At 38.2% G+C, this 25,755-nt stretch overlaps 1 long non-coding RNA gene and 1 pseudogene across 1 annotated transcript in view; both read right to left on the reverse strand.

The window, feature by feature from the left end:
* The window catches only part of LOC147574947 (uncharacterized), a 114,492-nt gene extending 93,699 nt beyond the window's left edge, over positions 1-20,793 (reverse strand). Inside the window, exons 1-2 of the long non-coding RNA XR_015243330.1 lie at positions 20,638-20,793; positions 19,817-20,042 (exon numbers count right to left, since the gene is read on the reverse strand). This is a non-coding gene — a long non-coding RNA (uncharacterized LOC147574947). The remainder of the gene's footprint in view (positions 1-19,816; positions 20,043-20,637) is intronic.
* Positions 6,730-14,652, reverse strand: LOC147574948 (single-stranded DNA-binding protein, mitochondrial pseudogene; annotated as a pseudogene).
* Positions 20,794-25,755: the final 4,962 nt, after the last annotated feature.

The raw sequence follows: 25,755 nt of genomic DNA on the forward strand, positions 1-25,755 counted from the left end.
TTAATAGAACAGAGAGCCCAGAAAGATTATATGTCCAATTAATCTTTGACAAAGGTTGCAAAATATGCAACAGGAAAAAGACAGTCTTTTTAACATATGTTGTTGGGAAAACTGGACAGGTATATACAAAAGAATGAAACTGGACCATTTTCTCATACCATATACAAAAATAAACTTGAAAAGGTTTAAAGACCTAAATGTGAGACCTGAAACCATCAAAATCCTAGAAGGGAGCCTAGAGAGTCAGTGATTTCTGACATTTTTCTAGATATGTCTCCTGAGGCAAGAGAAACAAAACCAAAAAAAAACTATTGGGACCACATCAAAATAAAAAGCTTCTGCACAGTAAAGGAAAAACAACTTAACTAAAGACAGCCTACTAAATTGGAGAATTATTTGCAAGTGATATATCCCATAAAGTGATAGTATCTAACATATATAAAGAACTTATATAACTCAACACCAAATCACAAATAATCCAATTAAAAATGGACAAAAACAGACATTTCTCTAAAGAAGACATATAGATGGTCAACAGACAGTTGAACAGATGCTCAACATCACTAGTCATCGGGAAAATGCAAATCAAAACCACAATGAGGTATTACCTCACACCTGTTAGAATATTTATAATCAAAAACAGAAGAAACAAGAAATGTTGGGAAGGATATGGAGAAAAAGGAATGCTTTTGCACTGTTGGTGGGAATGCAAACTGGTACAGCCACTGTGGAAAACAATATGGACCTTCCTCAAAAAATTAAAAATAGAATTACCATATGATCCATTAATTCCACTACTGGGTATTTACCCAAAGAATAAAAAAATACTAATTCAAAAATATATGCACCCCTATGTTTATTGCAGCATTATTTACAATAGCCAAATTATGGAACCAATCCATGCGTCCATCAATAGATGAATGGATAAGGAAGATATGGTATATATATATACAATGGAATATTATTCAGCCATAAAAAGAAGGAAAGCTTGCTATTTGCAGCAACATGGATGGATCTAGAGGGTATAATGCTAAGTGAAATAAGTCAGAGAAAGACAAATACCATATGATTTCCCCTACATGTGAATTTAAGAAACAAAACAACACAGAAAAAAAGAAACAAACTAAAAATCAGACTCTTAACTATAGAGAACAAACTAATGGTTATCAGAGGGGAGGTAGCTGGGGAGAAGGGTGAAGTAGGTAAAGGGGATTAAGAGTACACTTGTCATGATAAGCACTGAGTAATGTATAGAATTGTTGAATCACTGCATTGTACACCTGAAACTATTATAACACTGTATGTTAAGTACTGGAATTAAAATAAAAAAATCTAAAGATGGTATATGTTGAAATTAAAAAGTATCTTCTTCATTCATCATTTAGTACAAAGATTGCCATACAGAGATATTTTTCAAATTGAGAAGACACTATATGTACACACACATAAGGATTTTCTTATATACACTGTAAAGTCAATATGGTATACATCTCACACAGATTTTCATTTCCTTGGATTACCTAATACAAGCCTTCTTATATAAAGATAAAAATATAAGCTGTGTTGTATTCTACCTGTATTCCTAGACTTAGGAATTCTACCTTTAACAGAGTGAAGAACTTGAAAGATCATTTAATTAGAAAGATACTAACTAGGGGTGTCTGGTTGGCTCAGTTGGTTGAGCATCTGACTCTTGATTTCAGGGTTGTGGGATTGAGTCCCATGTCAGCCTCTATGCTGAACATGGAGCCTGCTTGGGATTCTCTTACTCCTCTCTCTCTGCCCCTCTCCCCTACTCATACTCTCTCTCTCTCTAAACAAAAGCAAAACAAAAACAACAAAAGAAGGAAAGATACTAACTAGTAGATAACCCACTACATATATAAGAAAGATAGGTCAGAGTAACTTACATATAGTTTTAGTTCCCTGATAGAAATTCAGATTTATGGTGATTATTTCTAAATATATAGGTAAATCTTTCATGTATTACACTTGTTTATACATCAGAAAAAGTCTCTGGGGAGGCACATGAGAAGCTAATTAGAACAGTAGGAAATCTCTATTTCAGTAAACATATTTAAAATAATTTTAAAAGAGAAAAATGAAAATTTTACATTCCAAAAGGAATTGACCTAGATAAGGCATTTTAGCATAGTAATTTACACTAATGAAAAGATAATTTTTATTCTCTAGTCTTTACAATCCATGAAAGCTTTGAGAAATAATGTGGCTTTGATCATGCTTGTTGGAATGAACCTTTCTTATTTACATCATACTATCCATTGTCCACTTTGCAAAGACCCCATCTCTCATTTTTGTCACGTGATTCAGGGGGATTACCTCTACCACAGGCCACTTTGAGTTATGTCTTCTGTCACTTGCAACTGAAAGACTAACTGTTAATAAGACTTAATTTTGTTCCTTTTGTGGTAATAGGTGATATTCCCTTATATTTATACTTACATATCTGGATAAAAAGGAAATGTTGGAAAATACTGTATCAATATGCTTCTGAAAGGCACAACTTGGCAGGAAAATCATATCTTTTTATAAGAGAGTGAGGTTTCATTATAACATTCACAATACATCCCTGGCTCAACAAAGCATCTATTTTACTCATATTCCATAATTTTGTCAAGCTTATATAAAAGCTCAGATCCATAAAATTTTGGTGCTTAACATATACGTTTAATTAAAACACATAAGGAATGTACCTTCATGCTTCCTCAAACTCTCACAGATCTTAAACGATCATTCATGCTGATTCTGCTTTATAATTGAAAAGTGCTTAAGTCATGTCTCAATTTAAGCATCTTGAGAACAAGTATTTTAGCTTAGCACTTACTGTGCTCCTCAGTGACTCCAAGAAACTCTTAGTTGAATTGTATATATGCTTTCTGTTACTGACATAAAAAGGGGTACATATATTTTATCTTTTCATAAGGTTTTATTAGTATAGGCTAGCAATTTTCTCAGTAGACAATGAGTCCTTTCTTTTAACTACTGACAGAAAAATGACCTAAGATCAACTGTTTTGAAACCAAAATGATCATTTTTTGGATATTCTTTTACAATTATTTGGCTAAATGGCAACAATTCTGTATGTCAGATCAAGTGATTCCATTACTTAAAAGTACATTTTGCAACTCATATATCTTGAAGGGATCATCAGAAAATTTCATTGCTAAAATTAGATATTCTTTGCTTAATAAATTTAATGAGCAACTCGAATAAAGGAATCAAATGCATGAATGGCCCTTCTACTGCTAAGCGTTTCCAAAGAGTTCTCTAAGTGCTGTGTCAGGAGCTCTTCATTTGTCAAATCTGCTCCAATCTGGTTTCTGCCTCCAACATTTCTTCCAAAGCATTCTTGTTAGGACCTCTGACATCTCCATGTTGTGAAATCTAGTCTATGCTTCCTTTTACTTTGACACTGAGGATCCTCCTAGAACATCCTTCTCTCATTTGGTAACATCTGTCTTTCGTAGTTTTCTTCCTATCCCTTTGTTCTTCTCAGCCTTTCTTATTGATTCCTCCTGTCTGTACTGAGCTTTAAGTGTTTGAGCTTTTCAGTGTTTGGTAATAGACCCTGCCCCCACCCCCAGCCCCGCCTCCCAAAGGCCTTATTCAGTAGTAGATCTTATATATGTTCACCATCCATACACTGGTGACTTATGATTTATACCTCTGAGTCCAACCTTTTCTTAGACCTCCAATACATACACGACTGCCCATTGGACATCTCCATTTGGATGCTTTAGAAACATCCCATATTTAGCATTATCTTGGGATTCTGTTCTATCCATAGTCTTCTTCATGTCAGTAAATGGTACATCCTTTCTCCTCAGCTGCTTATTCTTGAGACCTAGGAAAAATTCTTAGTTCTTTCTTCTTGCAACCCCCTCACTTCCAATCTATTAATAAGTCCTGCATACTTTACTCACAAATTACATCTCCTATTTTTCCACTCTCCACATGCACTACAAGCACTTCAATTTAAGCCATATAAATATATTCTTACTTGGAACTACTTCAAGAGTCTCCCAAGTTTCCCTTTTGTAATACTCTGTTTACTGACCCCTTCCCTGCAATCTATTGTTCTTGTAGCCTCCAGCATGATCTTTCAAAAATAAATTTTGCTACTTGTCTGCTTGAAAATATTTCAATAGATTTCCGTTGCACTTTGACTTAAATCCAAACTTCATATATTGGCCTAAAAGGCCTGGTATGGAATGATCCCTGCTTATTTCTAGAATTTTAATTTACATCTTTATGTTCTGGTGATATTGCCTTTTTTTTTAATTTTATTTTTTATTTTTAAAAATTTATATCCAAATTAGTTAGCATATAGTGCAACAATGATTTCAGGAGTAGATTCCTTACTGCCCCTTACCCATTTAGCCCATCCCACTTCCCACAACCCCTCCAGTAACCCTCAGTTTGTTCTCCATATTTATGAGTCTCTTCTGTTTTGTCCCCCTCCCTGTTTTTATATTATTTTTGTTTCCCTTCCCTTATGTTCATCTGTTTTGTCTCTTAAAGTCCTCATATGAGTGAAGTCATATGATTTTTGTCTTTCTCTGACTGACTAATTTCACTTAGCTTAATGCCCTCCAGCTCCATCCACGTAGTTGCAGATGGCAAGATTTCATTCTTTTTGATTGCCAAGAAGTACTCCATTGTGTGGACATTTGTGATGGACATTTGGGCTCTTTCCATACTTTGGCTATTGTTGATAGTGCTGCTATAAACATGGGGGTTCATGTGTCCCTTCGAAACAGCACATCTGTATCCTATGGATAAATGCCTAGTAGTGCAATTGCTGGGTCTTAGGGTAGTTCTATTTTTAGTTTTTTGAGCAACCGCCACACTGTTTCCCAGAGTGGCTGCACCAGCTTGCATTCCCATGGTGATATTGCCTTTTACTTTCACTCCCACTTTCTTCTTTAAAGTTCTAAGTTCTAAAGTTCACCCACTTCAGAATATTTTTTCATTCTATTCTTTCTTTATGAAATGCTCTTTCTCTGGAATTTCACATGGCTGGCTCCTTCTCAGTGGCTGGCTCCTTAATTATCACTTCCTAAGAGTGATATGAAGATTAATTACACTTTCTAAACAGGTTCCTTCTCCACCTTATTCTCTATCATAGTATTGCATTTGATTCTTTCATTGCATTTTGTATTTAATAATTTTAATTTATTAGTGGGGTTTGCTTGCTTATTATTTTATCTCCCCATTACATTGTAAACTCCATTAAGTTTTGCTCAGTGTCTCACAGATAATAAGTATTTTAAATATTCTAAAATATGTATTGTATAAACAGATGAATAGGTGATGTTTTCACCATCTGCCACATGTGTATGCAGTGTAAGCATCTCTTTTCTGAATACAGCATTAAATAACTCTCAAGTGATCTTCACTGACATACAGATCTGATTGTTTGAATAGATGTTTGGCAAGAATTATCTGGTGTGTGAACAGTAATGTGAGGTTTTGTCTCCCTATATAACCAGCCGAAATGACCAAAATAGAGAGAGAGGCTGGCCAAGTACATTAGATACGGACACTTATGAAAAAAAAAATATGGAAGTATGTGGTGTGAAAACTGCATTCTTGACCTGGTGTTCTTTTCTATAAAATAAATGATATTTAGTATGATTTCAGCTACTGATCGGTTCCATATTTAAAGTAGAGTTATTAATACCTGTCTCTACTCATCTTTGAGGCCACTGGTGAAAATAACTGAAATATATGATGGCTCTTTGAGGAAAGGCACTGTGTAACACTAAGCATGTCCTAGTGTAAATAGCAAGTAAATGAAAGTTCACCCTCTGCCTGCTCTACATTCACTATTGAAGGTATGTTTTATGAAAATTTAAATGATATCTACCCTTATGGTTTTTAAACATTTAACTCTCTAAATACACATTGAATACCTGCTGTGTAGAAGGCAACATATCAGGGCCCAAGTAGCATGACAAGGTTTGTATCTTTAAGGTGTCTGTGAACTAATACAGGAAATAACACATGCAAAAATAACTATCTTAAGAGAATAGTATGTGATAAATACTAGTAAAAATATCAGAAACAACTGTAGAAACCTACAAGAAGGTGGGATAGGAGTGGGGGTTGAAAGGTTTCCAACTATATTACTTTCCTCTTCTCTAGTGGAGACAATAAAGCCATTCATCATATTTTCCTCGACCTAGAATAGCTTGGCACATTGCAAAGCCTTAGTAAATGTTTGTTGAAGGAATAATGTGATGAAAGAATAAACTGGAGTTTCTACCAGACAGAGGGAAACATTGGTTCCTGTGGAAATCTCACACTTTATTACAGTCTATACTCCTTTGAGTCTTGTTTCCCAGTTAAGCCTCTTTTCTTCTTTTTTAGTTTATCATCTCAGCTGAACAAGATCTATGAAAAATCTTGGTGTCATGAGCCAAAATCAATGTTGAAAAAATAACATTTTCCACTTTAAATATCTAAATCAAAGCTTAAAGTGAAAGCATATTTTTGCATTTTTTTTCCTTTAGACTTTTAGCTCTTTATATATATATGTATAATATATGTAAATAAATATAATATATATGTATGCATGTATATAATATATATAATATATGTGTATATAACATATATGAATATTTTAATTCTTGTCCTTAGGAACTATAAAGACTACACATGATTTGGAAATGAGACTGTCCCAAACAATGGCCAAAGAAGGCCACTCTATGCCTTGTCTTTGGTCTGGTCACTTAGAAATATAATGTCATCAGTTACAATTGTGGTTGCTTGTCCTCTCACATTATTTTTATCTGTGTATTCACCATAGTCTACTTTCCCTTCTGCGTAAATTTGGGGCTCCCTTTTCACAGACTGATAACACCAAATCTCTGAGACCTGGTCAGAGTACTGAAATTCTGTGCCACTTCTGTGTCTTAACCGACATCACCCACTTGGTATGTTTCACTTTCCCTCGATTGCCACATCTCATTCATTACTAGAGAAAACATTGGCTGGGTTTTTCCCTTCCACCTGTCTCATGATGAGATCCTGACTCACTCACCCAAGTAGCTGTGAATGATTCAGAGATCTTTGAGAACCAAACTGCTAGCTATTTTAGATTCATGTCTTACAAACTGATGAATACATGTCTTTGAAACACAGCTTCTCTTTGCTTTTCCTATATAGTTTTTTAGTCTTTCCCTGATGCGCTAGCCTGAACAGCTTTGAGCTAGGCGGCCTGGACTTTTAGCTTTTATGTTCTTTTCCCTTTCCCTACAGCTTGATTTACTTTGCTAGTCTTCTTCAATTTTATCTCTGTTTCTTAGTATATTAAATTACTTAAAGATACAAATGTATTTTTTTTTGGTCTTTATTAGTCCCTTTTTCATTTTGAGGGTTGATTTAAGTAGCCAGTTAAGTCTATACTAAAATTACGTTTTGGCTAGAATGTCAAAAGAAGTTAAAAAGATAAATGACTGACTTGACCTATTCTTTACTCTGACTATGAAATCGTCATTAAATTGTTAACAATAGTTTTATCAGTGGAACTCAGTTTTATCCCCTGTGAACCCCCAAGAAAGAACTTTCAGATGGAAAGACAACCTATAAAACAGACAAACATGGCACCACTTGGGTGGAAAGTAGTGGGAGACCTCGGATCCTTGAGCCTCTGACCTCCCTCTGCTGTCATCATAGTTGGTGATGTACTTCCACAGAACCCTACACTTTCTCTCAACAGTTTGAAAACCATTGCATTTTATCACTGATCAGCTATTCAGATGCCCTATGGGCTTATCATGGGGAGCCCAATATACTGTAGAGTTGGAAAAGAACAGAAGACTTCCAGGGATTTTATTCCAGAGGCAAGCCTCAGAGATGATTTAACTATTTCTGTAACTGATCCCCTCTTTTCTATTTTCTAGAAAATAGAATTTGAAATTTAGGTCATGACAGAAGTATCATGCTCTACAGCATGATAAAACTATGATAGAGTATTTTGCTCTACAGATTATGAAAGCTATAGAACTTGAGAAATTATCTAACAGTAATATTTAATAGCTTCTAACTCACTTGTTATTGACCATCAACATTGATGTATTGATATTTTTATATTCAGAGGTTTTCACAGTATATTTCTATTTCTTACCTCCCAGCTGGTTACAATTCATGTTTAGTTGCTACACAAAATACAGTTGTGAGATAAGCAAATTTAAAGTTCATAATTAAATATTGAAAATGTTCAAAGTGGCAAAGACACAAATAGCCCTAAGACATAGGTTTTCTCAAGAACTCGGCTCATATTTTGCATCAAATAATGAAAGCTCCTGGCTGTGGCTGAGATGGATGAATATTTACCTCTATCCTGGCATCGACACTTTAACTCCAGTTTTTTTTTAACTTAATAATTTATTTTGGAATAAGACATTATGATGACCTTATTTTTTCTAAGTCAGAGTGCTTCCAGAAAAATATAACCCTGAGAAGAATGTATAAAAAATAGACCTTTGCAAAATATGTATTTTTCAACCTATTTATGTAGTGAGATTAATCAAAAATAATTCTTTATCAACGCTGTGCAGAATATGTTACCTATCACTTTTTCAAGGTTATTTTTATTTTTAAAAATCAGTATTTCACTTAGTGAAAATGTTATGGAATGAGAAAGGATAATTAGCATAAATAGATTACTTCTGCAATGCAATCCAAAGTACACAAAATCTCCCCATAATCATCAATCTTTCATTTTAGGGAAAGTGGTTGTTTGAGTTAAGTAACTGTAAAGCATAAGGCACACCCCCTGAGCAACATATGAAGACATCAATTAATACTTGCATACCAGCTATGTAAAAGGCCCACAATAAGACCCAACCAAGATATAGTTTCTGTTCCTAAGGGATTTATATTCTAGAAGATAGATGAGGCAAGACTTATAAGAATTTACTTTGTCTTGGTGACAATATTAAGAGAGATGCCCAACTAATTACCGGGCATATGTGCTTTTGAGCCCAACCGGGCAGGCACAGTTAGGGCAGGTGCTGGGGGCTTCGGGCAATTCCAAGGAGTATGTTCCTATTCCCAGAGGTAGTATCAATCCAAAGCCCAGCCTTGACAATTATTCTTGAGATTCAGGCTTGGGTCCTTGCACAAAGAAGCCACAGGAAAGCTGGCACCAAAAAGGAGAAGGCCATGTTCCAGCTAATCGTAACTCTGCCACCAAATGGGTGGCACAGTTTGATTTGCTGAATGCCTCTGAAGGAGCTACAGAGCAGAAAAATCCAAATCTCTCCAGGCAGCTCACTTTACAGGGGCTACTGGGAAAGTGTCTATTGCTACTGCTGTCTGTAAGGAGATGATGCTCTGTTTTCTGCATAAGGTTGAATCATTGTTGGAAAATCAAACAAAATGAGAGATGCTGTTACATTGCCATTCCTGAAAGAAGAGTCTAAAAAAAAATTATATTGTACAGATTGTTTTATTGTGACATTTACTTGTAACAGCAGAAATATAGTGTTAAAAAAAAAACCCCAAAATTCAGCCAGGGTGTTTTAGTACATTATGATTCATAACCTCAGGGTACTCCTGGGCTGCCAACACAATGATAATTATAAGAACCACCTAGTAACAAGGGAAAGTGCTCTTGAATTACATTATATGAATAAAATAGGAATATACAGATCTTATGTTTTTTTTAAACTATGTTGAAAAAGTTGATTGCCAATAAGAGGCAGATAAAAAGGAATGTAAACAAAGAAGTACTGAACTTAAAGTCAGAAAATCTGGAGTTATCACCTGGATTTGTCATTTATGAACTGCCCTTGGACAAACTAATCAGTCATCTTGAACCCCCCAAATTGTAAATGGGCATAATGATGTCAACCTCGTTCACAGGCTGAATCAGCTAGGGTAAAGCGTCAATCATCTGTGCAGTGCAGTTAAGAGGGTGGGCTCAGGACCAGGCGGTCTGCTCAAACTCTGGTGCCACCACATATTGTTTAAGGAACTACTGGCAAGTTAATTACATGATGCCCCAGTTTCCTTACTGGTAAATGGGATGCTTGGTTCTGGGGTGAAAAGCATGGGTGTTGGAGCCAAATGCTTGAGTTTGAATTGATTATTTACTGCCTTCTGTGAGTTAACTTCTCTGGGCCTCTGTCCCCTCGTATAAATAAGGATAAAACAGTATCTACTTCATGAGCTGTTGTTTAGATGACATGATTTAATTTGTTTAAGTGTTTTTGGGACAGTGCCTGGCACACAGTAAGCACTTAATAAATGTTAGCTATTATTATTCAGAAAAGAATGGGAAACGCTTGAATTAAAGCTGATTTTTGAATTTGAATAGGAGCTGAAAGGGAACCCAGATAAAACAATTAGTACATTACTACAGTAGGAACATGGGGAGAATTTGGTCCTTGTTTTAGACTTTTTTTTATTGCTGCTGCAATTTTTGTTTATATAATAAATCATAATCTAAGATGGGGAAAAAGTAACAAATCTGCCCTACATACCATTCCCTGAGGCACTGCTTACCCAGTGGCTGACTGATACACTAATTTGTGTTGTCGTATTAATGGCTACTGATGGATTAATATGTTACTCCTCCAAGGTAACATATTTGAATTTAAACAGACACCTTACACCGAGGCTGCCTGATGCCGGAATATCAGAGCCTTGGCACAGGCTGATGTGAGGAAATTTTTGATTCAAAGGAAAGTTTGGGCACTGCTGCAGTCACCAAGTCATGGTATTTGAGAATCGCACCAAGGACAGCTCAATTCTGCAGGGCCCTGAGGCTGCCCACAGCCATTTCTTGTCTGATCAACGAAGTGGAAGGGAGACAAGAGAGCATCCTTCTAACACGTAAAAACGGAACTACTGCCCAGACTTCCTGGATTTGCCACTGCAGAAATCACACCCACCCTTTTTGCCCTAATTGCCTCTCTCCCCCTTCCCTATCCCAAGAGAAAAGCCTCTTGCACAGAGTGACCCAAACTAAATTGCTCTGTCCACAAAATAAATATCACCCACTCCTTCGTGTCTACAAAGTTATGTCACAAATATTTAAATGATCGAAGGATGCTAGCTTGAGTACTCATTGAACTGATGATTACTGGAAATCAGTTTCCTGAAAGCATCCTGAATGTGTTCCACAACAAACAAATATTTATGGAGTGCCAGACATGGGGGACTGAGAGAGAAAAAAAAATCCAATTTCTTATTTATTTATTTGTTTGTTTGTTTATTTATTTATTGAGAGAGAGAGCATGAGTCAGGGAGGGGCACAGAGAGAGGGAGCTCTCTGCTGTCAGTGCAGAGCCCAGCATGAGGCTTGAACCCATGAACCGTGAGATCGTGACCTGAGCAAAAACCAAGAGCTGGACGCTTAACTGACTGAGCCACCCAGACACCCCGAGAAAATCCGATTTCTTACACAGAGTTTTCATTCTGACAGGAGTTATTTCGAGAGTTTCTGAAAGTGGACTTGTTTGTGCCCATCATGAATTGGTTGCAGCCACCTGCATCCAGCAAACATGCTGGCTGTCCTTTCTTGTTCTGTATTCTGTTTCCTCACAGCTGTCACCCACTAATATTGTGGCCCAGAGAACCTACAATGTTGCCAGTTGCCTCACCCGGGAACCCCAGTGTACTTGCTAAGGACGTCCATTCCAGTTGTTTTTAAGATAATCCAGTCCTGAGGGGACCAGACTTGTTCTGAGTCCCATGCAAACTGATGAAGGAGGAAGATCTATTTGCTCCTTGACTATGACCTCCCTGAATAATCAGTGCCTTTAAAGCAGCTCTCCTTGTTTCTAGGTCTCATCTGAATGGATGAATACAATTCTGGCCAACCCTCTTGACTAAAACCTCATGAAGACAGGTCTGTGACAGTCAGTCTTCCACCCTTCCAATAATAGATAGTAAACTCAGGCCTAGGAGCCCCCTGGGGACTTCTTCTTTCCCTTGTCATTCTCCTCTCACTGCTTCTCTCTGAAGCAAACTCCTACATTCTCCAGTTACAAAGCAAAAATTTCCCATGTATCTTAGTAAGGAATGACATGCTGAAAGGAATAATGTGGTCATGATGTCTTCAGTCACCCTAAATGTCTGTTATATCCTTAAAGAAACATGAAGGACTGGAGGTGAGAAAACCGAGGTCACTTCCACTAAGAGAACCCCAGCTCTGGCACTCAGGCAAAGGCTAAGTCTAGGGGTAGAAATGACAACTCCTCATTTCTGCCACAGGCCCACGGTGGCAACTGCTGGTGACACCATTGGGTGCTGATGCCATGTGGAGCCTGTCAGTGCAAGGGAAGCATCTGTAAGCTTCCTGTCAAACGAATGAAAACTTTAGCACAATCCTGCAGGAAGTAACTTTCATTTTAAGTGCTTTAAATGTTTTTTATTTTTGAGAGAGAGAGAGAGAGAGAGAGAGAGAGAGAGAGAGAACGAGCAAAGTAGGGGCAGAGAGAGAGGGAGACAGAGTATCCGAAGCAGGCTCTGCACTGACAACAGCGAGCCTGATGGGGGTCTCGAAGTCACAAACCATGAGATCATGACCTTAGCCGAAGTCGGAGGCCTAGCTGACTATTTTCAGGTGCCCCATTTTCAGTGTTTTAGGGAGCATGGTGATTCTGGGTCTTCTGTTTGGCTCTCAGCCCCAAACTCATGTTTTGGGCTATCAAGGCTGGGTCAGAAAATAATCTCAGGGACAGGCACTGTTCTGGGCCTAAAATCCTCTCCCCTCTTTGTCCAGTTTCTATCACTGGCCTGTTACTCCTGGATCCAGCCTGTGTGCCATTGCAGCTCTATTCTGAGGATAAAGCCTTGTAAGGGAGACTTCAAAGTTCTTGTAAACTGATCTTTTGACACTAGCTCCAGCAATCTTTTAGAAACATTGGGTGAAGGGGTGCCTGGGTGGCTCTGTTGGTTGAGCATCCAACTTTGGCTCAGGTCATGATCTCATGGTTCATGAGTTCAAGGCCCACATCGGGCTCTGTGCTGACAGCTTGGAGCCTAAAGCCTGCTTCAGATTCTGTGTCTCCCTCTCTGTCTGCCCCTCCCCTGCGCATTCTCTCTCTCTCTCTCTCTCTCTCTCTCTCAAAAATAAATAAACATTTAAAAAGTTAAAAAAGAAAAAAGAAACAGGGAGCAAATTCTACACTGGGACCTTTGGAGTAGTGGTGTTGAAACAATCATGTCAATCTAGTAAGGAGCTCTCTGACTCCATAAACACTCTCTCAGCCTGCTCTCTCTCCCCTCTATATATACCCCAAGCTAATTCTGTTAGAAGGGATGTCTTAAGAACTTTAGCCCTGAAGGAAATCACAGCTAATTACATGGTAAGAAGAATGCGTAGTACTTAGTAAATCTACTGGTTTGAAGAAAGAGGTTGATGAGGACACTGAAGGGGAAGCATAGAGTTCTTTTCTCTAAAATGTAGAAATGCTGGGGATAAATATTTATTATTTTTTTTAGCAGGCAGGGAAAGACTCAAGATTTCAAATTAAACTTTTTTATATGCCATTCTAGCAGGGCAATTACCTTGACCGACATGACATTTAACGTATTTTAGGATGGATATGTTTACCTTTCCTTTAAATATTTTCTCTCAGATTGAACAGACGGACAATCTTGGTAGTTCTAGTGAGCTGCATAAACATTTGCAGTTCTGAGTTTAGAGGTAAACTTCATCCATTATAAAGAAAATCATTCCAATTAGCATAATGTCCTAGAAATTTCGCCTCAGGAGTATACTCCACCTTTACTGATTTATCAACCTCTCAACATATTTTTGTGTTGTACTGGGTGTGCTCCCCCATGCTGGCATCATTGTCTTTAATTTATTTTATTTATTTCTACATGGCCTAAATAAATGCAGGATGTGCACATTTATTTAAAGAATACTCATTTTCATAAAAATGGGAAAAAGACAAAAATATTCAGGGCTATTCCTTCTAGTTCTTGTATAGTTTAAACAATGCATTCTTTAGGTAGACTGCCTTGTTACTATGGCATTTGTAAATTCTGGAATTTTCCTGTGTGATGTACCCTCCCACTACTCTGTAATGGGTGGAGAATATTAGAAGACATTCTTTTAGATAGGCAGGGAAAAAAAGAAAAAAGAAAAAAAGACGAAGAAACCAGTAACAATAGCCAGTTATTCTGCTGTTTGAAACCAAGAGGAAGCCTGAAATCTTTAGAAGCGAAATCATATGCTTTTAAGAAATATTGTAAAATGTTTTTGCTTTCATCTCCAAAAGGTATCCATCTACAAGTTTTTCACTGCATATGACCCTTTTCATTTCTACTTTGCATTTAAGCCTTTGTTCATAGCTGTGGAAAATCAAGTCAAAATCAAAGGCTCTCAGGAGAGGACAGGAAAGATGAACGTGTGATATGTGCAGGACAGCCACACCAAGAAACTTGGTGGTTCCGTTAATGAGCCACACGCTCTTACACCTCCCTGTCTTTCTATGGGGCTGCTTCCTCTCATGCACTACGTGTTTTTGCTGTCGTTTTCTAGACAATTCCTGCTTTTTTCCAAGACTCATCTCAGGTATTGGTTTACCGGAAAGTTTTTCCTGGCCTCCCCAGTCTGGCTAGGAGTCCTCCTCTGGGCTCTCCAGTGCCCTGTGCTTCCTCCATCGCAGCAGATTTCTGTGTTCTATGATGGCATCTGTTACCTTTCTGTTAGAGAGGCCCTTCTGTTATGATGGTCTGGCTGCTTTTCATCTCTGAGATGCCAGGCCTGGACCAGCGTCTGTCATGCATGATTTGAGTGGATTCAATGAATGTGGGCAAATGACCTCTTGATCTTAGAAGGGAGGAAGGAACAGAGTTAGGGCTGCACCTTTGAGTTCTGGAACATTTTTGTTGTTGTTTTTGTTATGGTAACAGATCATAACAAAAAACTCTTTAGCTACTGTTTAGCATCTTTCCATGTTTAATACATAAATGTTGGGAATGAGAGGTCTCTTGATTTTCTCTTTTCCCGTTAAGGCTCAGGCACAGGGAAATGTTTGAGATAGTTCAGAGTGACATAGAGCAAAGAGCACAGTGTGGTCAGGAGGTGAGCTGGTGGGGTGTGAGTGGGAGCCTCAGAGACCTCTGAGGTTCTTGCGTGGAACTGATGCGAAGCTGGGGGAGCAATAGGCCTGTGTGGCAGGACAAGGGAGGCCCTGGAGAAGGCTGGTATGGGCTGCAGCGAGGGCTGGGTGGAAGGAGGCCCTGTGAGGCTGGCTCGCTCAGTGATAGAGAGCAGGCCCCACCAAACTGAAAGAATCCAGATCGAGAGTTCTACCAACAGTTGCAGATGCAAGAAGGTGAGCCCCCGTCAGAGTGTGAGAGCCAGCGCAAGCCCGAGGACAAGCATGAGGTCAGTGGTCCCTTTTACTACCTCTCTCCAGCCCTGCCAGCCTGGTCATACCAAACCTCCTCCTGTAGACTGCATATCATCCTGGGGGAAAGAAACTGGGAAGTGGAAACTGTCTGAGAAATCAAATATATTTACTTAGAATATACTTAAAATTACCTAAACAGGCTCTTTATAATATTAGTTTAGACTAAAGTTTAAATTGGATAGGAATAAAAGTTATTAGCATTATAATTTTTACTAACAGCTTGGGGCTTTAGATAAACATCAACTTAGTTAAAAAATTATATATCTCTCCAAATCCAACTTAGGGTATCAGTGAATTTTGTAAACTTGTTGTGCATTTATCCTTAATTTAATTGAAAGCTGTTACAATGATGTAGGACTTCTCTTTTGCTATCTAAAACGTAATTTGGTGCCTTACAGGTAATTTCTGCTCCGTGAACACGGATTTGATATTCGACATCAGGTAACACAGACTATACATGTAACAAAACAACCTAATATTTCCTGAAGGTCTTATTCGTTTGCTTGCAAATGGAATGATCAGGTCCATATGAGCTTTGTGCAGTTATGGTTACCAACATCTTCCCTGTACACCTGAGAGAGTGAAGGTAAAAGAAATATGGTAGCATCTTTAAAGTCTACAAAACTTTTGCTTACACCAACAAGGTAATGAGTAGAATGGTGTCAGTTACCTCGATTATTCAGAAAAGCTGTTATTTTGGTCAATTTATACATAATTTCCTCTTAAAAAACATGCACGTTTGCCTAAATGGGCAACAGCTGTCTTCGTCCCACCTGTGCCCCATTGAAAATTTCATGGACTTATTATACCAGTGCAATTTCCCCTAGACAATGCACATTCCTATTTTTTTTACTGAAATTCTCCAAAAGCAAAATGAAGAGTAAATGGGAGAAGGGAGAATAAATGTGTTTTCAGGAGACCTAAGTTAAATTATTCTGCTCATCATTTCCTTCCTCATTTACAAAAGCAAAGCGAAATAGAAAATTGAAGCAATTATGATTGAGGCTCTCTGTCTCGGGCCCTCATGTCTTCCCAAAATGATACGACCAGAATTCTTTGTTTAGAATCCTTTAGGCTTCTGTGATTTCTCTAAGCTCTGTCAGAAGCACAGTTTTGACTTCTCTAGATGCAAAGCCTCTGAGAACTACACTATTTCATTTGAAATTCTGGATGAGAAGGGGTGAAAAGGTCTTGGTTTCAACACCTTGTGTGTTTCTGGATTACTGCTCAGGAATAAACTTTTCAGAGCTCTTTAAAGGGTTCTTGAATTCTAGGATCCAGGGCTGTGCATGAGCTGGTATCATGCAACTCAGGAAAACGCTGAACGGTCAGTATAGACTCTGATCCCAAATACTATTGTCTATTTATATCATGCTTTGGAATTTATAAAACGCTTTGTCCTGTTAGTCACACCTATCTTCCAGCTCTGTATGTGATTCAATCTCCCCTCCTGCTAACTGCCCAGGAGCTGTGTCTTCTATACTTTTAGAAGTGCTCCAAATTAGAGCATATCTTTTCCTTTGGTATCTTCATGTTTTCACATATCCTGTTTCCCCATCAATTATGTGCCATGTGAACTATTCCTGATCTTTCAAGACTCATTTCAGGAATCATCTTTTCCATGATGTTTTCCTGACCTTGCCTTCCCTACCTGCCCACTCTGGAGAAATGGGACACATTTCTTCCTTTTCTCTCCCCTAGTATTCAATAACTCCTATGGCATCAACCTGTCACACTGGGTGTGCATGTGTTTACTTTTCTGTACCTCCACTCTAGACACTGGATTCCTTCAGGGAAATAGTTTCACCTCATTCATATCTGCATGCCAATATCCAGCAACAGTGCCTGGCACATGGTAGATTGTATCATGAAGGATTTTTTTTTGAAGTAATGTATGAGATAGGCAGGATAAATCTTCACATCCTTACTTTCACACTAAGAATTGGAGACGTGGCAACATAAAAGATGTCCACACAGGTATAAAGCTAACAAAGGGAGAAGTGAGAACTTGGATGCTAGTAACCTGACTCCAAGGAGAATGGTTTTTCCACCTGGGGTGTTTGCCCATTGGAGGAAGTCATGTCTTTTCCTGATTCCATTTTTCTTAAAGTAAAAGAGGTACACCTTTTCACAGATCTCTGCTAATTAGACACTACAAATGGGAAACAGCACATGCAGAGGTTAAGAGCATCGATTCCGGAGCTAAAATGCCTGTGCTCAAATCTCAGCTCTCAGCTCCTGCCAGTTGTCTAACTTTTCTGTGCAGCACATGCAAAATGAAGATAATAGTATTCATCTCCCATAGAGTCAGGAAAGTTAAAGAAGTTAATTATGCAAATCATTAGAACAGCACCCAGCATATCAAGTGCTCTGTGCATTTGCTATCATTTTAGTACCATATATATATATATATATTTATATATATATGGTACTAAAAATGGGGAAATAATGAATTCCTTGGTAAATGTGAAGTTTGGCAGGTGAAATATTTCAAATCAAGGAGCAAAGTAATAAAAGTATCCTTAGTGGTGAAAAGATTGAGAATCATTGGATGTGCTGTTTGTCCTTTTGGCTGAACTTTAAAGATCATCAAGAAAAATCAAATACTTCAGGCAGTATACAAACAGAAAATGTCTCCTTTCCAGGGAGGCTACTGATGGAGAGGTACAAGCAGATTTTCTAGTTGCTGGGAGCAATTTGGGAAAGAAATAATATAAGCAGACATCATTTCAAGTAAATACTCCCTTTACGATAGTCACTGAAAAGCTATTAAACATGCCTCCGGATCAAAATTTACAACAGAACCACAGATAAGATTCACAGCTTTTTGGTTTGGAAGGGGCCTCCTGTGGTTGCACAGGGGATATCTAGAGAACTCTCATTTTGCAGCACTATGTCTTATTTAAGTGATATTACGCATGCTAAGGACTGCTTTGAAATGCAGTAGAAATAAAGCATAAGGGTGATACAATAAAATTCAAATAAACTGCAATAATATGCCAGTTTCGGGACTCACCAGTACATCTTGGAGTCGCACTGGTAAAATAACATGTCTGGGTTAGACAATTAAGTCAGGGTCCTCATTAGAGAATGTGGAAATACATAAAGGGAGTGCTAATATTGAATGACACTAAATGGGGCGTTACTAAGTCCTGTTGTGTGTTTGTGGAATCCCTGAGTGAAAAATAATAATAAAGCAAGTATCCCTAGGATCAAGAAAGAAATTGAGAATGCCTATTGCTGACAGTTAAAAGGCAGCATGGAAGAAGAGAAACAGCATCTGACTTAAGTCAGAAAATTTGGTTCTTGTCTCAGTTCTGTTTGTTCTTAGCAACACGATTTTAAAAGTGAGGTGATCTCTGAATTCTGGTCTGTAAATTGGGGGTTATAACACCTGTCAAATGAAGCAATGGATATGAGAGCACTTCTGAAACTTTGAAGTGTCAACTTCAAGTTGCTCCCAAAGACAACTTTTAAAGCAAACTCCATAACTACATATTTCCCATACACAGAGCCTACATTTCTTATTTCAAGGAAGATTGAAAATGGGCTGCTTATTTGCATAAAAGGGATAAAGTTAAAAAAAAAAGTAATGGAGCTAGGAACAAAATGGTTAGTGTTTAACAAGTGAGCAAAAACAATTGTCTTTTGTTTTTCCTTAAAATGTATCCTGGGAGGCTATATAATTGAAAATTTCTGATTCTCAAATGAGCACAGACCATAATTTTTGAAGAGGCTTTGCTTAGCATGAGTTCTTGGGATTGCTCTCTTCAGACCTTAAGGGAAAATTGAATGGAGGGCTTAGGGTTCCATTAGGAGGCAATTTTCCTCTGGCTGAGTAACTCAGGATCATACCAGCTGTGACAGGAAAAACCTTGCCAACCACCCCCGCGGCATGGTGAGAGGATAACCTGAGCTGTGGGGATTGTTTTCAAGTCACTGTGCCCCTAACTCAGGCGGGAATGGGGCCAACAAACATGCAATCTGAGTGAGACGGTAGTTATTTTTTATCCAGAAGCAGTAAGACTGAATCCCTAACTCACGAGTTCTGTGGGACGGATGGTATGTTGGGGGATGGGGTGGGGTAAGAAATGGTCGACAGGTCCTTCATGTAAACTACAGATTTTGCTAATTCAGAGTATTACCAGTGCAGAATGCATGAATAATTAACCACATGGGTTTACCGCATTTTCACAAACTCTGAAACTTTTGGACAGATAGTGGGCTAAAAGCAAATTTGTAAACTTTCACATATTAATTTAATAAATTGACCAAAGAGATAGGGAAGAAAATGCCTGCAGCACTGAAACTAAAGATACTGCCAATTACAAACATTTCAAGACCATTTGTCAGATATAATAGGTTAGAACACTTTCAAAGATGATGCCTAGATGCAGAGCACAACTTACCTTTCTTGGTGAATGCAGTTGGCTCCCTGCCCTTCACTGAGTGTGTGAAACTTTCCTCCGGTTGCCGTCAGCCTTGGTTGCTATGGACTCAGCCTGTCCATCCAAATCTCTCCAGACTTTTCAGGATAGCCAGCAACCAAAGACTGATCAGTACAGGGGCAAAAGACTGGGCTTCTTGCCTAAAGTTGGAATCAGTTCTGAGGTGCAGCTTTTGCTCCAAAGATTCCTAAGGGAAAAAAATTAAAGTTTTTTTCTCCAACTGAGAGACCATATCTTGCTTAGCTTTCTTCCTTTCCTCTCTCCTGCTTTCCTCATTTTTTTCTTCTCCTGAAAACATACACTAAAACGCTTTATAATCCCCTTGTAAGTCTCTGCTTCTAGGGAACTAGATGTTTCAAAGATAGCTTATGAGTTCATTGTGGAAAGCAGGTGGAAAAATTTCTGGAAAATTCTACCAATATCTCCTAATTGGGATGGTACAGGCATCGGAGATATGAATAGGCTATGGGGAGGATTGAGAAAATCCATTTGGGGGTTTTCCCCCCTTGACCTAGATCTATTAGATTACAAGGTAACAATGACTCAGTCAAAATAATTTGTTTTCATCTGGAATGTTTTTTCCAATAGCAATGTTCTGATTTGAGAAGGAAACCCACCATAGTATTTATCTATTGTTGCAAAATGAATCATCACAAATGTAGTGACATTAAACAATGTACATTCTGTGGGCCAGGAATCTGAGCATGGCTCACCTGGGTCTTCTGCTTCCGGGTCTTTCACAAACATCAATCAAGGTTTTGTCTAGTCTTATAGGGTCTCACCTGCGGCTCGACTGGAGAAGGATCCATTTCCAAGCTCATGTGGTTGTAACAATATTCAGCTCCTTGCAGACTCCTAGACTGAGGCCCTCAGCTCTTCACTGTCAGTTCCTTGCCACATTGGCCTCTCTAGATGACAGTGCACTTCATCGAAGGCAGCGGGAGTCTGTTAACAAGAGAAAAGTTGCACTCTAATATAATGTAATCACATGCATGACACCCCTTCGTTTTTGCAAGTCATGGATCCTATTAGAAGCAAGTCATGGATCCTACTCACAGTCAAGGGAAGAGGATGATGCTGGGCAAAAATACCAGGAGATAGGGGCCATTAGGGGCCCTATTTAGAGTCTGCTTGCTGTCACATCTACTAATTCAGATTGAAGTCTGGAAACAAGGATGAGTCATTGGAAGGATAGGGGAATATCTACTTAAATAGTCATTTAATATTTTAATTTTTATCTTAGAGAGGGAGAGAGAGAGAGAAAGAGAGAGAGAGAATGAGTGGGGGAGAGAGACAGAGAGGGAGAGAGCGAGAGAGAATCCCAAGCAGACTCCACACTGTGGAACCTGATGCAGGGCTTAATATCACTATCCCAGGATCATGGCCTGAGCAGAAATCAAGAGTTGGATGCTCAATTGCTTGAGCCATCCAGGCACCCCTCATTTAACATTTTTATGTCATTAATAGTAAAAGTATTAATTAAGAAGAAAACATGTAGTTTTATCACACAGAAAGAAATCTGATGGGGTTCCACACCCACACCCCTGACTGTATGGCCAGCTGAATTAGAAGTGAAAGAGAACCAAGTGCCCCCCACAATTCTCCAAACCTAGCTGAGTTGGCCTTTATGCAATGGGTTTCAACAGATGTAGAGAAAGTGCTTTTTGGAAAGATGATATTTTGGCTACAACTTCCTATAGTATTAACTTCTTTCCCATGCTCTTAAAATCACTGAATGATTTAAGGTGACAACATTAACCTACAGGATCATCCTCTAGCTTACTTTCTAGGAGTATACTTTTCAAGATGTTAGGAAAAAACCAAGAAAGTTGAGCCAACAGAAACCCTCCTGCTCTCAACCCATTATACTAAACTGGCAACCCTTATTCTATGAATACAGTGGGATTAACACACTCTAAACCAGTGTGAAAAATTTAGTTGAAGAGCATATATTTAAAGACTTACCCAAGAAAACAAAATCAAATTTTAGGTGCTATCTATTTTGGACTAATATTCAGTATAACATGGGGTCTGAAATGAACATGAGTGTTATGTTAAATAATGAGCCATAGAGATTCTTGTTAAAGAAGTAGATTTAATAAAAGTAATAATATTATTAAAGCCTTCCAAGTAGTAAAGAGAAAAATCATCACTGCAGAAAATGGGATCATTAAGACATAGTTGAGAAAATTACCTACAACATGAACCAAAGAAAAGCTACAAGATTTTTATAAAAGTTATAACAAAAGAGATTAAAGAGGGGCACCTGGGTGGCTCAGTTGGCTAAGTGTCCAACTCTTGACTTGGGCTCAGGTCATGATCTCGCAGTTTGTGCGATTGAGCCCCATGTTGAGTTCTGCGCTGACAGCGCTGAGCCTGCTTGGGATTCTCTCTCTCTCTCTCTCTCTCTCCCCCTCTCCCTGCTCCTCCCCTCGCTCATGTGTGTGCACTCTATTTCTCTCTCTCTCTCTCTCTCTCTCTCTCAAAAGAAAAAAAAAGATTAAAGAGAAGAATGAGATATTGGTGATTCAATGTGCACATACTTTGTGTTCCTAGGAAAGGGAATAGAATAGAAAAGAAATGAAAAAGAATAAAACACAGTAGAAATTAAATATAAAAGAAATGTCCTGAATTGAGGGTAGACCTTAATTTCTCTACCTACAGGGTTTTCCATGTGTGAGGCAAAATTAATGAAAAGCAACCAACACTGAGCTCTCTTCTGATGAGGTTACTATATTTCAAAAACTAAAAAGGATTGTACAAGTATGTAGAAGGGGCAGAAACACATTTTCTAAAAGGGAAAACAAACTTATGGTTGCTTCTCAGTCACAAAAGATATTAGAAAGAGTAGAACAAGACTTCAAAGCAAATTAAAAACTTCTATTTCAGAGATTTTTTCTTCAATGTAAAAGCAATAGAAAGTTATCACTATAACTTCAAGCATGGAAAGAAAAAACGTTCTGAAGACACTCTAACCTAGGGGGAAATAAAAATAATGAATTTATAAGTGTGTGGGGGGAATATAATAAACAGTTATTAGCTTTGAATCCATTGCAGCCAAAAACTACATCTAAATATGTGGCCTTACAGACATGTACAAAGATCTGCATACCAGTAGGTTCACATGCTATTTTATTTTTATTTATTTTATTTGTTTTTTATTTGAGACAGACAGACACACACACACACACACACACACACACAGAGAGAGAGAGAGAGAGAGAGAGAGAGAGAGAGAGAGAATCTTAAGCAGACTCCATGTGGGGCTGGATCCCATGATCCTGGGAGCATGACTTGAGCTGAAACCAAGACTTATATGCTCAACAGACTGAGTCACCCAGGAACCCATCGCATGCTGTTTAAAATCATAACCTATTGTGTACATATCTATTTCTCACTCTGTCATTATTCATTTAAATTTAACTATACAGTTATAAGATCAATTGTATACCATTGTAGTCTCTTGATTTCATCTTTATTTTAAAGTCTGTATTCTGATTCATTGGCAGTTTTGTTATAATCCATTCTCTATTATGTGCTTCAGATATAGTACCTCACATGTACTCATTTATTTATGCATTTTGCATTTATGCAGGTGAGAAAATTTATACCTTGCCTAGGTATAAGATTCTTACATTGCAGTCTTTTAAAAGTCTGTAGATACTAGTTCACTAAATTCTGGCTTCTGGTTTTTTAGACGAGAAGTCCAATTGTTTTTTTACTTTGTTAGTAATTTCTCCTTTTTGCAAAAGAGGGTTTATCTTTGGAAAGAGAATTTGTTGCCAGGATATATATGTCTAGGTACATGTTTTTTATAGTCAGTACTGGAAGTCAGTGATACCTTTCAATGTGAAGCTTCAAAAATTTCTTAAACTCAAGGAAATAAAATTTTTGTCTGTTAGTTGCTATTTTAGTTCTCCATTTATATGTTGGGTTTTCTGGATTTGTCATCTGCATTAGTTTCCAAGAGCTTCTGTAAGAAAGTTCCACAAACTGGGTGGCTTAAAACAATAGATATTATTCTACAATAGATCTGGAAATTAGAAGTCCAAAATGAAAGTATCATTTCATGTACCTCTTCCAACTTCTGGTGGTTCCTGGCAATTCTTGATGGTTTTGGGCTTGTGGTAGCCTAACTCCAATTTGTCTCCTTATTCACATGGCCTTCTTCCTTGAACCTTCCCTGTGTCTTCAAATATCTCATTCCTTTCAAGGACATAAAGTCACCATATTACAGTCAACCCTAATCCAGCATGACTTCATTTCAACTTGCTTACATCTATAAAAACCCTATTTCTAAATAAGGTCACATTCACAGGTATGGGGTTGGGACTTCAAGATCTTTCTGGAGGACACAATTCAACCCACAACATCATCTATGTCTCTAATTTCATGATATCCATCTCTTTGTGAGATACTTATACTTTATATACTTATACTTTATATTCATGGACACATATTTGGGGGCACCTGGCTGGTTCAGTCAGTAGAGCATGCCACTCTTGATCTCAGGGTCATGAGTTCAAGTCCCACATTGGGCACAGAGATTACCTAAAAAATAAAAAAGTCAAGGACATATATTTCAACAGCTAACATCACCTCTAATTAATCTATTAAAATCTAACATTAAAAAATGTTTTTGTTGACAAAAATATTCTTATTTTTCTAGAAGCTGCCTATTCTGGGTGTTCTGCTTGTGAAGCCTTATAGATGTGTCTTTTTTTCTTCATCTGCTCATGTCTCATCTTTTGGGCATGGGGCTCCTTGCCTGTCTTATGTGGAGTCTACCCTTATGGGGAGACAGGAACTGCAGCATTTCCCTGATGGCCAATGATAAAGCAGTAAATAATCTGTCAATATCCCATTCGGGTCCCAAAGGGAAAACTTTTCTCCTGCTCTTGTCTCCTCAATTGCAATGTCTAGGGCAGGGGTCTTCAATCTTTGTGCACATGGGAATTACCTTAGGAGTATTATTCCCAGTTAGGCATTGGGTAGTAATGGCTAGTCTCCATCCTTGGTTTATTTGGTCTGGATTTCTAGTCCTTGGGCTAGATGCAGAACTTTTTATTCTTTCATGTAAAGGTGAATCCTTTGGCCATCTTATTGAAATGTAGATGCTGGTTCCAGAAGTCTGGAATAAGACCAGATTCACCATTTCTAACAAATTCCCAGGTGTTTCCACTGTTGGTGCTGCTGCAAATAGCTAGAGCACTGGTTCTCAGACTTGGCTGTGCTTTGAGATCACATAGTGAACCTCAAAAATACTAATGATTCTATTCCCACCCCTGGAGACTCTGATTTAATTGGTAGGCCATGTGGTCTGGGCAATGGGATTTTTACAAGCTTCCCAGATGTTTCTAATTTGGAGAAGCACTGAGCTGGATAAAATTTTACCAGCCTCATGGCCAGGGTCAACTCAGTTGCCTTATTTAGTTTCCACGCAGTTCCTCAGGAATTCCTCTCCTTTTAGGAATCCTTGGCTGGCAGGGGATGCACATCTCTTCATGTTACCAGGTGTTGTACTTCATGTCCCTGGGCTTTTTGGTGCCATCCCTGGCTCATCTCCATCCTGCGGGGCATAGGTTGCAGATCTGTTTTCTCCAACCAGACCCCAGCAGAGCCCAAGAACTTATTTATAATGTCCAGGCTTCTCTGGCATTTTCTGCACTCAAGAGGCTGATAGTTAGATTGGAACTGGGATGGCAGGGCAGTATGTTTAAGTGGTTCTCTTTTCCAACTCTAACTCTTTAATTTTCAAGAATTCTTTCTTATTCTCTGACTTGTTTAATGTAATGTTTTATTTTAGAGAAGTGATATCTTCCTAAACGTTGTTGAGAACTCTAACTTGAAGCTCTTTCTTTCTTTGTAATTTCTTATTTCTCTTACTTTTTCCAAAGGTT

The sequence above is a fragment of the Puma concolor genome, chromosome D4 (genome assembly GCF_028749965.1).
Source record: "Puma concolor isolate L17-30 chromosome D4, mPumCon1.1.hap2, whole genome shotgun sequence".
NCBI lineage: Eukaryota > Metazoa > Chordata > Mammalia > Carnivora > Felidae > Puma > Puma concolor.